General features: G+C 35.6%; 1 long non-coding RNA gene across 4 annotated transcripts; it reads right to left on the bottom strand.

The window, feature by feature from the left end:
* Window positions 1-1,849: 1,849 nt before the first annotated feature.
* LOC113698596 (uncharacterized) lies at window positions 1,850-11,623 on the bottom strand. Of its 4 annotated transcripts, XR_011817451.1 has the most exons (7): window positions 11,554-11,623; window positions 5,473-5,531; window positions 5,304-5,394; window positions 5,040-5,105; window positions 4,841-4,937; window positions 3,086-3,157; window positions 1,850-2,956 (listed from the first exon to the last, which is right to left on the bottom strand). It is a non-coding gene; the product is annotated as an uncharacterized lncRNA (long non-coding RNA). The 4 variants fall into 4 exon arrangements; XR_011817452.1 differs by lacking the exon at window positions 5,040-5,105; XR_011817449.1 differs by lacking the exons at window positions 5,040-5,105; window positions 5,304-5,394.
* Between the last annotated feature and the right edge of the window lie 242 nt (window positions 11,624-11,865).

Below are 11,865 nucleotides of genomic sequence, written 5' to 3'. Positions count from 1 at the left end.
ATATGTCAAATGTTTCCTTCTGGGTTGTACTCCGGACCACCAAAGAAACCTAGATCAGTCAAAACAAGGTATTATGGTTCAACTAATCAAAATCTAGATGAACCATCAAAATTTCCGAAATTACTAGTGCAAATATGAAAATACAGTTTTAGAGTGAATAATAACATTTGAACTTCCAAGTCACGAAAAATCTTGAGTCATTTTTCAAATTCACACATAACGCAAGAAAATTCCAAGAATCAGTAGTTGAAAAAAACAACCAATCCCAAATTGAAGTGAGCAAATGTAATTCAAAATTTTCGAGAGAAAATTAACACTTTTCATCTTAGTTGATACCAAATCTTGGTAAAAAACAACTCATATACTACTGTTGAAGTGCATTCAAGGATACATATGTAACTTAAGATCCAACTAACCCTAAAAGCAAACCTTACATCTCACTAATATTCATAAAAGCAAGTAATAGAAATTTGGGCAGCATTTCACCTATTTTCTTAATTTTCCCATCCAAGTGCAACTTGGATTCACAAGCCAACAACCCTCGAATCCAACCAAACAAACTAAATAATAACTTATCACCATGGACCAAAACTAGAAACCAGTTTAAAGAAGAACTGATAAATGGCAGTTTTGTCATCCTTCGGTGTTTTGATCGTAACTGTAGCTAGGTATATCAGATCAAGGTACATTTTATGGCGTTTTGAAGCTAAGACATAGACCTATATTTCTTATGAAGACCTCCAAAGCCAAATCATGCATTTTCATGGTAAAAAATTGAAATTTCAGAGAAAATAGAAAGCTGTCGGTTAAACAAGGCATTTGGGCAGTCAGGGGTATTTTAGTTATTTAATAAGCTACAGTACTCCGATTGAGCCAAAATTTTCTGGGTAGAAAGCTAACTCAACTCTCTACAACTTTTATGTTTTTAGGAAGAACTGATTTGGCTTTTATCATGGACGAATATGCAGTTAAATTTGATTCCAAAAACAGGGCACACTACAAGAAAATCAGGCTTTTGTGACAATCAAATCTCGTCATTAAAAATCAAAAAGTTGTCATTATAAAGAGACAGTGACGACTTTTTCTGTTGTCACGTGGTTGTCACAGATTCTATGTCACAAATTAGTCCATGTGACAACTTTAGATAAGTCGTCATAGAATCATATTATTCTATGACAAAGAAAAACTCGTCACTAACTAAAACCATTTTGTGACGACTTTTCTTGTCATTGCTTCACCTGTATTTTTGTCATAGATAATGTAAAAGTCGTCACAAATTTCATATCTACAATGATAACTTTTACATGTCACTTATAATCCTGTTCATTAGTGACAAGAATTGTTGTCATTGGTTGAACTTGTAGCTAGTGACAACCTTCCCTGATGTAGTCATTGAACTTTGTTTAAAATGTTTGAAATTTACCATAAAAAGCCTACTTCTATTGCATTTTCAACAACCATAGCATAAAATTGTGGCTCGACTAATCCAAAAAACGATAGTAATTAATGTACAATGAACCCTCAAATATATATATATGGTTATCAATATCTCTAAATTCATCAAAACACACATTAACCAAAATGGGTTCCAAAGCCCACATTAGTTCAAGTACTAACAGCCATTATCCATCCAAACACTAGAGTACTAAGTTCACATCAGTTCAACTAGTAACAGCCATTATGCATCCGAAAAAACAAAGTACTCTTTCCAAACAAAAACATAGACTAAAGCAGCAATTTGTGTCAAACTGAAGTCATCTTCATGAGCATATCCAAAAGCCAACCTTTTTCATCTCCTCAAGAGCATTTAATAGCATTGAAAGAAAAGTATCATACGCATTAGAATCGATTTCAGTCAAAAAATATGCCATTACAAGCATACACTATTGAATTTGAATGAATAGTCATACTAAACAAAAATCTAATTAAGTCAATATGATAAGAGATAAAAGAATCAATCAAACAAGAGTTTCAACCAAAACATACTAATTAGAATATAGATAAAATCTGCCCAAAGTACCTTGTTAGAGATCAATAAAGTCAAGTTTGTTTCAATTTTACTATTAAGGGTTATTTCAATCAAAATTAACTTGATATAATTGACAAATTAAGCTTAAGGAGTGGCTTCTATAAATAAGAAAATGACCCAACCAACTTAGTAAATTTTGTATTGAATCTGCACCCCAAACTCATTGCATCTAGGCAAATTATAAGTTCTCATAGTAAACTGGAAAATGTCATGTTTTTTAGACACCGACATTATAAATACATGCTTATTGAAAATAATTCCAAATAGAAAACATGCTTCTCTTCTCCCCATTCACAAGTATCTCCTCCCATGTCATACCACTTGATGCTTCTCTAACAAAAAATAAAGTTCAAGATAATTCAATTTTGTTTGCATTAATAGTCTTTATAGTATTTGACTTAATCAAAATACACTCAAAACTTCTTTAAAATAGAAATCCCAGAAACAAGACCCAAGTATAATTTCATGTGTTGTTGTTGATGTTTACCTTTGTAAATATTAAAGGAACACAAACTTTGTAAATTCAAAATTATTTTACAGTATTTTCCAATTTTCAGCACCATTACCATCATAAAATTGTCTCCAGTCCTTGAAAATAAATGAACAAGCGATTGAATGTCAAATCTCCAGCAAAATTTACAAAATAAAAACAGGGGACTCAAGTGTATTTATCTTTGGTATCATACCAGCCAAGAAATTAATGAAAGCTGATTATACATGGTTGCCTCTTTTGTGTAAATGCAGTTTTAGTGCAATTCTGCCCAAAATCTCAAAGTTACTACTGTAAAATCCTTATAGCGATTAGAATATGTAAATCTACAATAACTTAATAACTAAAAGACTTCAAAATCTGCTAGTTGCACTCCGATTGTGTAAGGTGCTGGATCTAAAAAGAAAAGGAAAGTTACCTCTATGGGTGAGAAGTTCCTGCCAAATTGGAAAAAGATGCAACAAAGCCAGGTTAACAAAGCTATTACGCACAAGGGAGTAAGGGAATCAACATGTACTTTCTAATATTCTTTGTGGAAGAAACATATGAAAGAGAGTAAGCATCACCTTCTAACGAAGTGAAATATCCTCTAAGTTAAGTTCCTGCTCTTCAATTAATCTTCTCGCAAGCTCCTTAACCTGAAAATGGGGAAGAGAACTGGTTATTTAAGCTTCTCTGACCACCAGTTTAAACATGAAATCACTACAAGAAAACTGACTTTTTGCGATGCCAGAATTCTGCTGCAAGAAATCAGAAAACTGTCGCAAAAACCTTTTTGAGGCACAAATGCAACAGAATTCAATTGTGTCACAAAAGTAGCCGTTACAAAAGAAAACGACACAATTTTTGGGTATGTCACATGTATTTGCATCGCTTTTTGTGGCACTAGTTTGAGTGTCGCCCCTCTACTTGCGGCACAAAAAATGCACCACAAAAAATCTCCATAATGTTATTGCAACATAAAATTGTGTCGCACAAAAGTCACTAATAAAGCCCAGAAATCAATCTTTTGATGATACAATACTTATCCTGCTCAAATATAATAAATTTGAATATCAGAATAAAATTATAGTTCCACAGTACACTAGAACAAAGTATCAATCTTTTACCAAAATTGTTCCCATTGAACATCTTGATAATCTGTGAAGTATTAAAAGGGCAAAAAAAAATTTTCAAATAATGTAAAGGAGTAAAAAACGAGGTGGCAACATAAACCATGATTCAGTCCACCAAAACTCGAAGTGTTAGCAGCTGAATTTGGCCCAGCTGTACGTTTGCCTGAAGCTGTTAAAATCAAACTTTGAAGCTTGAGATTTCGTACTCAATTAAACTGAAAAGGAATAAATTTGAGGCCATATTCCATAAGCAATAACTAATAGAAGAAATACTGACATGCATCTCAAATTTCACATTGTACCAGAAGACCACAACCAAATACAATATCAGAACCGAACAAATACAATATCCTTATTATGAACTCTATCTTTAATCATTCTTTATTTACTCAAGAAAATTTCAACAGCAAATTAGGAAAATTATTATAAAACTGAATAAAGAAAGAAAAATCAAAGGATGAAAAAATTAGATGCATTTATAAAACAGAGTATCTGGTATTGCATTTTTCTTTAACTCCAGGAAACAGACATGAATCCCTCTCTCTTATTTGCAAGAGTTCTATCTACCAGAAAACTATATTTCTTACCAACTTTCCAGCTTCTTATCTTTGTGCATTCACAGAGCAACTCCAGGAAACAGACATAAACCCCTCTCTCTTATTTGCAAGAGTTCTATCTACCAGAAAACTATACCTCTGACCAACTTTCCAACTGGTTATGTTTATGCATTCACAGAGTATGAAATCCAGAGACACAAAAAATGTCCGTAAACTATTTCAATATGAGACACGATACAGCAGATGAAACCACAACTTTCATGCATCAGAAATAGGTTATTTTCTTTCTTAATCATCATCGTGAAACTTAAGTAAGTTGTAACCAATCTGAAGAGATGCCCCCAGAAAAATTAAGAATATAGATGACCATTTCTGGCAGAAAGAGACTTCATAAGCTCAAAGGCACATCTCTGCATCTGTGAACTGATTTTCAATACCAATGACTCACTCAAGAAATGCTCACTCTACTTGAATGAGAGAAATTTTGCAAAGGTCAAACTACCACTTAATAGTCTACTATTTTATATCCATTTAACAAATTCATTCAGATAGTATTTTTGTGAAAACAAAACAACTACTGCAGGAAAAATTAATCTAAAATAAACCAATTTGCAATTTCACATAGTACTTAGTCAAGAAACTTAATTACCTGAAATTTGAAATCCAAGCGTTCAGAGAAAGCCTCCTCTGCTGAAGTTCGAAATACAAGTGTTCAAAGAAAGCCTCCTATGATTTCTCTACCACACCTGAAACACCAAAAGAGGTTTTATGGTGAACTTCTCAGAATTCAAGTCATGAATGAATGAAACTTCTCAAAATTCATGAAGCTATTGAACTCTAAGGCTTACTTAGAAATTATGTAGCTCATTTTAACATTGGCAGCATTCTTGTCGATTCTATGGTCATCAATTTGTCTAGTGGCAGCATAAATATCCAAAACTTCAATAGGAGGAAAGATGGAAAGAGTTGATGACTCAGAGACAACAGAATTCAAGCTATGACCATAACAGAAAAGCCATCAACAATTGGAATAAGAGGATGGCAAGTATTATATGCATCATGGTTCACCGAAAAACAAAGAACTCACAACAGAATCATGTGCATCATCTTACTTGCACATGATTACAATTTCATTAACTAGTGCAACCTTACTCTCTTCCAGCAATTCCACAAGTTGGGAAGTTTTCTTCAATTTGAGATCAGCTAACAAAGGTTAGAAATTCAATCATCAAACATTTAAGCTTAGTCAAATAAATTAATTAAACAAGTGATGTATCAAACCTCTTCAACTAATGATACACGATCAACAAAAGGCCGTCTAGAAGGTGAACTCCAGCTTGCTTCACATGCATAATGATGAAAAAGAAAAGGCAACATCAACAAAATAGAACACATAAACCTAGAAATACATAACTCCAACATTAATTGACAATAACTTCTCCTTAATGCCCTAGAACAATTTTTCACATGGTAATAAACCTCATTTCCTAATGACAGAGATAAGGAAAATTCATTTTCTAAATGCAATTTAAGCTAAAATGTAGTATCAATCAATTCATATAAAAAATTTAACGACATTTCTATGGAGTTCTTCACTACTGACTATTGGAAACACTTGAGCTACTACTGCTTATTGGAACTTTATACAGATAAATAAATTCATAGTCCGTTTTGCTAAAGTTAAAATTTTAAACACAAAAGCACATAAATTAACAAAAGCAATGCTTGAGGACAAGCATTGTCCTCAAGCATTGTCTTGGTGTGGGGGAAATTTGGTGGTTGTCAAACCTCCAAAAATAAAGTTAAAAATAACAGCCTAATTGCCTGTAATTAACACAAATACCAATTATGAGCAGAAGTCCAATACTTTGCATAACAAACTGCCAAAATTAAGACCAAATAACCACAAATAAAATGCATAATTATACCCCTATCAAGCAACTAGAGAGCTAAAATTCTAAAGCTTTGCATTCAACTATTGAAATGAGTTCTTCAGCGATCTATACAAAATTCACAAAACAAAGCTAGAATACTGAAATAAAACACAAAAATTAGAAGAAAAAAGTGATTATGGCAATTAACCAACTTCCTTCTGTGACGGCCCCACCTTCCCCTAAGGCGAACCAAAGGGTTTAGCGGACCGCCTGCCCAGCTCTCGCCGGGACTCAGTCGTTCACTACAGTCCTCAAATAGATTACAATATAAATCTCAAATATTACATCAAATTCTCCAATAATTACATGTCATAAGCGAAGCGGAAACAATTCCCAACTATACATAAAATGATTTTCAAATCCAAATTGTACAAGATATATGCCATCCAGTCACGTGAATAATTACTACAAGCCTTCCTTCGCCACGAGCCTTGTGGAGGGGAACAAAATATTTTTGGGGTGAGCTAAAAGCTCAGCGAGTAACCAGTAAAATCAGTAATCAAATCAGTTTCACAATAGTTCATTTCAATGATGTCATGAATCAGTAATCAAATGTACGTTTATTGCTCTCGTGAGCAGTGAAATCCTTGCACTTAAACATCGAATGCTCAAAATGATCCAGTAACAGTAAACAGTGAGAGAGGGAGCCATTTGCTCCAACTAAATAGGAGTGGAAACGTTGGTGTTCAGCACAAGACTGTCCAAGAACTCAGTGAAGCCAAATCATGTCATGAACTCACATGCAAGCACGCATGATATGCAATCGAGTAAATAATGCAAGAAAACAGTTCATAAGTAGCTTTGGAAATAGGTTGAGGTCACTCACCAACCACGGCTCTTAATCCTCATCCATCATAGACAGTTTTCCTCGATCAAGTCCAAGCTCTCCATTCTACCAAGAATTAACCCAAACTCACAGCGTTTAAACGTTCTCAAAGATTGGACAGCACTTCCCCTTAAATTCCTTATTTTCCATCCTACAAGACATTACAAATCACCTCTCAACTCAATCACAATAAAGCCCCAGAGTCATACAAGTACGAAATCAAACTAGGAAAATGTCCGGAAATGAAGTTTAAGTTATAAACCAAAAGACAGATTTGCCGTGGCTTAGCGTAACACCCACAACCAAAGCTACACTTATCGGATTGGGGTGAAATTTATACCGTTTCGAAGCTAAGACAAAGGCCTACAACTTTTATGAAGACAACTCAGTCCAGTTTGTAATGTATCTAAGACAAAAGTCTGGATTACAGAACCAAAATCTCACATTCGGGCTAGTTAACCGCATTATGCGTAAACAACCATAACTTAGGCTACCAAAGTCCAAATGAGGTGATTCCAGGGGAGTTGGAAAGCTAAGATACAAGGCTATAAGTCTTAAGAAGACAATGACAACCAAATCAGTAGTATTCATGGTCGAAACAACCAATTACAGAAGCTGATTAGCATGTTCGGATAGAAACAGGGCAGCTGGGGTATTTCGGTCTTTTCACAGGCTACGTTGCTCTGATTGAGTTGAAATTTTGTAGGCAACTATAAAACACCATTCTCTACAACTTTCATGTTTTGTGCTAAGGTTGATTCTGTCTGTAACATACTCGAACAAAAACGGGCAGAACAGGGTCATATGGAAACCCTAAACTGGAATTTATGCATCCAAGCTGGAAATTTCTTTAAGCAAAACAAACTAACACATAAACACTAGATATTTCACATATCAAAGCTAGTGAATCATGGCCAACCTTTAAGCTTCATATATGGGCAGAAAATTCACCAATAAAACTGAAAATTTCCATATCACTTCTTCCAACCATGAAATATTGCATAATACTACCAAAATTGCAACTATAAGCCACTAATTTACAATTATTGGAAGTAGAGAGAGAGTTTCTTGACATATGCACCTCTTTACCTCTAAACTCAGAGGTGACAAGCAAATCAAGAGGGATGAAAGATTTTCTTCTTCTAAAACTTCACCAAAAGCTTCTCTCAAAGCTTACCTCAAGATTGATCAGTGTAGATTAGGATTTTTCGTTGGATTCTTCATGATTTAAGCAAGAGATCAAGGCTGAATGTTTTTTGTGTTATCTCTCCCTTTTCTCTCTCAAAATTTCGTCCATCATGCTTAAAAGAAGAAGAAATGATGAAAACAAAAGGTTTGGTCAAGATAAGAAGAAGAAATCATGGTCTTGGTCAAAGGTCCAACTTGCAATGGTTTCAAGCCACTTGGCTTTCTAGAATGTCCTCCAACCTCCTAATCTTCTAACACTAATCCACCTAGCTATTCCCTAATTATCACTAATCACCTTATAAAATAACATTCTTTTATACAAAACTTCAATTAATCGCCAAAATTGTACCCGACTAACCGCAGTAGCGGGCCCCACGTCCTTAATACTCTTTAAACTTAACATGGACTAACTTGTATCAAGGAAATGATTTGAAAACTATATTCCTTTATAAAAATGTATAGAAAATTAATATATTGAAGAAAGGTACAAAATTATAGACAAGAAAACAAAATAATGTGTAGAAAATATATAAAAATTTTCGGGTTCTCACACTCATTCTTTCAGGGCGTCACAAACTCCCCTCCTTAAAAGAATGTCGTTCTCGACATTCCATCTTGTACCAATCAAGTCAAGACATCCCGCAAGAATCACTCAAGCGTTCCAAGCAAACACTAAGAGTCAATAACACCTACTTGTCCGCCTTTCAGTCCTACAAGAATCACTGATTTTTCAATCCAAACCCACAGTCCGGCATCTTAAACTTCAAGCCTAGGATACACTACAACGATCTGAAACCTAAGCTCTGATACCACCTGTGACAGCCCCACCTTCCCCTAAGGCGAACCAAAGGGTTTAGCGGACCGCCTGCCCAACTCTCGCCGGGACTCAGTCGTTCACTACAGTCCTCAAATAGATTACAATATAAATCTCAAATATTACATCAAATTCTCCAATAATTACATGTCATAAGCGAAGCAGAAACAATTCCCAACTATACATAAAATGATTTCCAAATCCAAATTGTACAAGATATATGCCATCCAGTCATGTGAATAATTACTACAAGCCTTCCTTCGCCACGAGCCCTGTGGAGGGGAACAAAATATTTTTGGGGTGAGCTAAAAGCTCAGCGAGTAACCAGTAAAATCAGTAATCAAATCAGTTTCACAATAGTTCATTTGAATGATGTCATGAATCAGTAATCAAATGTACGTTTATTGCTCTCGTGAGCCAGTGAAATCCTTGCACTTAAACATCCAACGCTCAAAAATGATCCAGTAACAGTAAACAGTGAGAGAGGGAGCCATTTGCTCCAAATAAACAGGAGTGGAAACGTTGGTGTTCAGCACAAGACTTCCCAAGAACTCAGTGAAGCCAAATCATGTCATGAACTCACATGCAAGCACGCATGATATGCAATCGAGTAAATAATGCAAGAAAACAGTTCATAAGTAGCTTTGGAAATAGTTTGAAGTCACTCACCAACCACGGCTCTTAATCCTCATCCATCATAGACAGTTTTCCTTGATCAAGTCCAAGCTCTTCATTCTACCAAGAATTAACCCAAACTCACAGCGATTAAACATTTTCAAAGATTGGACAGCACTTCCCCTTAAATTCCTTATTTTCCATCCTACAAGACATTAAAAATCACATCTCAACTCAATCACAATAAAGCCCCAAAGTCATACAAGTACGAAATCAAACTAGGAAAATGTCCGGAAATGAAGTTTAAGTTATAAACCAAAAGACAGATTTTCCGTGGCTTAGCGTAACACCCACAACCAAAGCTACACTTATCGGATTGGGGTGAAACTTATACCGTTTCGAAGGTAAGACAAATGCCTACAACTTTGATGAAGACAACTCAGTCTAGTTTGTAATGTATCTAAGTCAAAAGTCCGGATTACAGAACCAAAATCTCACATTCGGGCTAGTTAACCGCATTTTGAGTAAACAACCATAACTCAGGCTACCGAAGTCCAAATGAGGTGATTACAGGGGCGTTGGAAAGCTAAGATACAAGGCTATAAGTCTTAAGAAGACAATGACAACCAAATCAGTAGTATTCCTGGTCGAAACAACCAATTACAGAAGCTGATTAGCATGTTCGGATAGAAACAGGGTAGCAGGGGTATTTTGGTCTTTTCATAGGCTACGTTACTCCGATTGAGCTGAAATTTTGTAGGAAACTATAAAACACTATTCTCTACAACTTTTGTGTTTTGTACTAAGGCTGATTCTGTCTCTAACATACTCTAACAAAAACGGGCAGAACAGGGTCATATGGAAACCTTAAACTGGAATTTATGCATCCAAGCTGGAAATTTTTTAGGCAAAACAAACTAACACATAAACACTAGATATTTCACATATCAAATCTAGTGAATCATGGCCAACCTTTAAGCTTCATATATGGGCAGAAAATTCACCAATAAAACTGAAAATTTCCATATCACTTCTTCCAACCATGAAATATTGCATAATACTACCAAAATTGCAACTATAAGCCACTAATTTACAATTATTGGAAGTAGAGAGAGAGTTTCTTGCCATATGCACCTCTTTACCTCTAAACCCAGAGGTGACAAGCAAATCAAGGGGGATGAAAGATTTTCTTCTTCTAAAATTTCACCAAAAGCTTCTCTCAAAGCTTACCTCAAGATTGATCGGTGTAGATTAGGATTTTTCGTTGGATTCTTCATGATTTAAGCAAGAGATCAAGGCTGAATGTTTTTTCTGTTTTCTCTCCCTTTTCTCGCTCAAAATTTCGTCCATCATGCTTACAAGAAGAAGAAATGATGAAAACAAAAGGTTTGGTCAAGATAAGAAGAAGAAATCATGGTCTTGGTCAAAGGTCCAACTTGCAATGGTTTCAAGCCACTTGGCTTTCTAGAATGTCCTCCAACCTCCTAATCTTCTAACACTAATCCACCTAGCTAATCCCTAATTATCACTAATCACCTTATAAAATAACATCCTGTTATACAAAACTTCAATTAATCGCCAAAATTGTACCCGACTAACCGCAGTGGCGGGCCCCACGTCCATAATACTCTTCAAACTTAACATGGACTAACTTGTATCAAGGAAATGATTTGAAAACTATATTCCTTTATAAAAATGTATAGAAAATTAATATATTGAAGAAAGGTACAAAATTATAGACAAGAAAACAAAATAATGTCTAGAAAATATATAAAAATTTTCGGGTTCTCACACTCATTCTTTCGGGGCGTCACACCTTCATCAACTCCCTCAAAATCTCACTCGAATTTAAGATCAAATACCAGTCAAAATCCAAAAGTTTACACAGAGGCAGCTCAAAAGATTAATTTCATCACGTAAAAAAAATAGAGATTGATTTCATCGGCTGAGATTTGGCTGAAGAACTTCAGAAGTTGAAGGCATACCGATTCTTGTTGACTGGGACCTTGTGGTGCCAACGGCGCCAGATCTTGGTCAGAGCAAACATGCGGCCGCGACACATGTTGCGATAGGCACCCTGGCCTGCACGGTGAGTGCCGCCGCCAGGAACACAAGAGATACGGGAAATAGTGCTACCAGTACCCCAGGACTCGATAAAGGTCTGGTGGCCAGTGGACCTAAAGACGGCGTAGGTTGGCGAGAGTTCTTGGAGATGTCGCACGATGAACGTCTTGGAGGATGTCTGGCTGGATTGGGGCTTTCTTGACGTCAGGCAGAGGGAGGGAGTTGGCGTTGGC

This window comes from Coffea arabica, chromosome 7c (genome assembly GCF_036785885.1).
Source record: "Coffea arabica cultivar ET-39 chromosome 7c, Coffea Arabica ET-39 HiFi, whole genome shotgun sequence".
Lineage (NCBI taxonomy): Eukaryota > Viridiplantae > Streptophyta > Magnoliopsida > Gentianales > Rubiaceae > Coffea > Coffea arabica.
The sequence above is the reverse complement of the archived record's forward strand: the minus strand, read 5'-3'. Positions and strand labels throughout refer to the sequence as shown.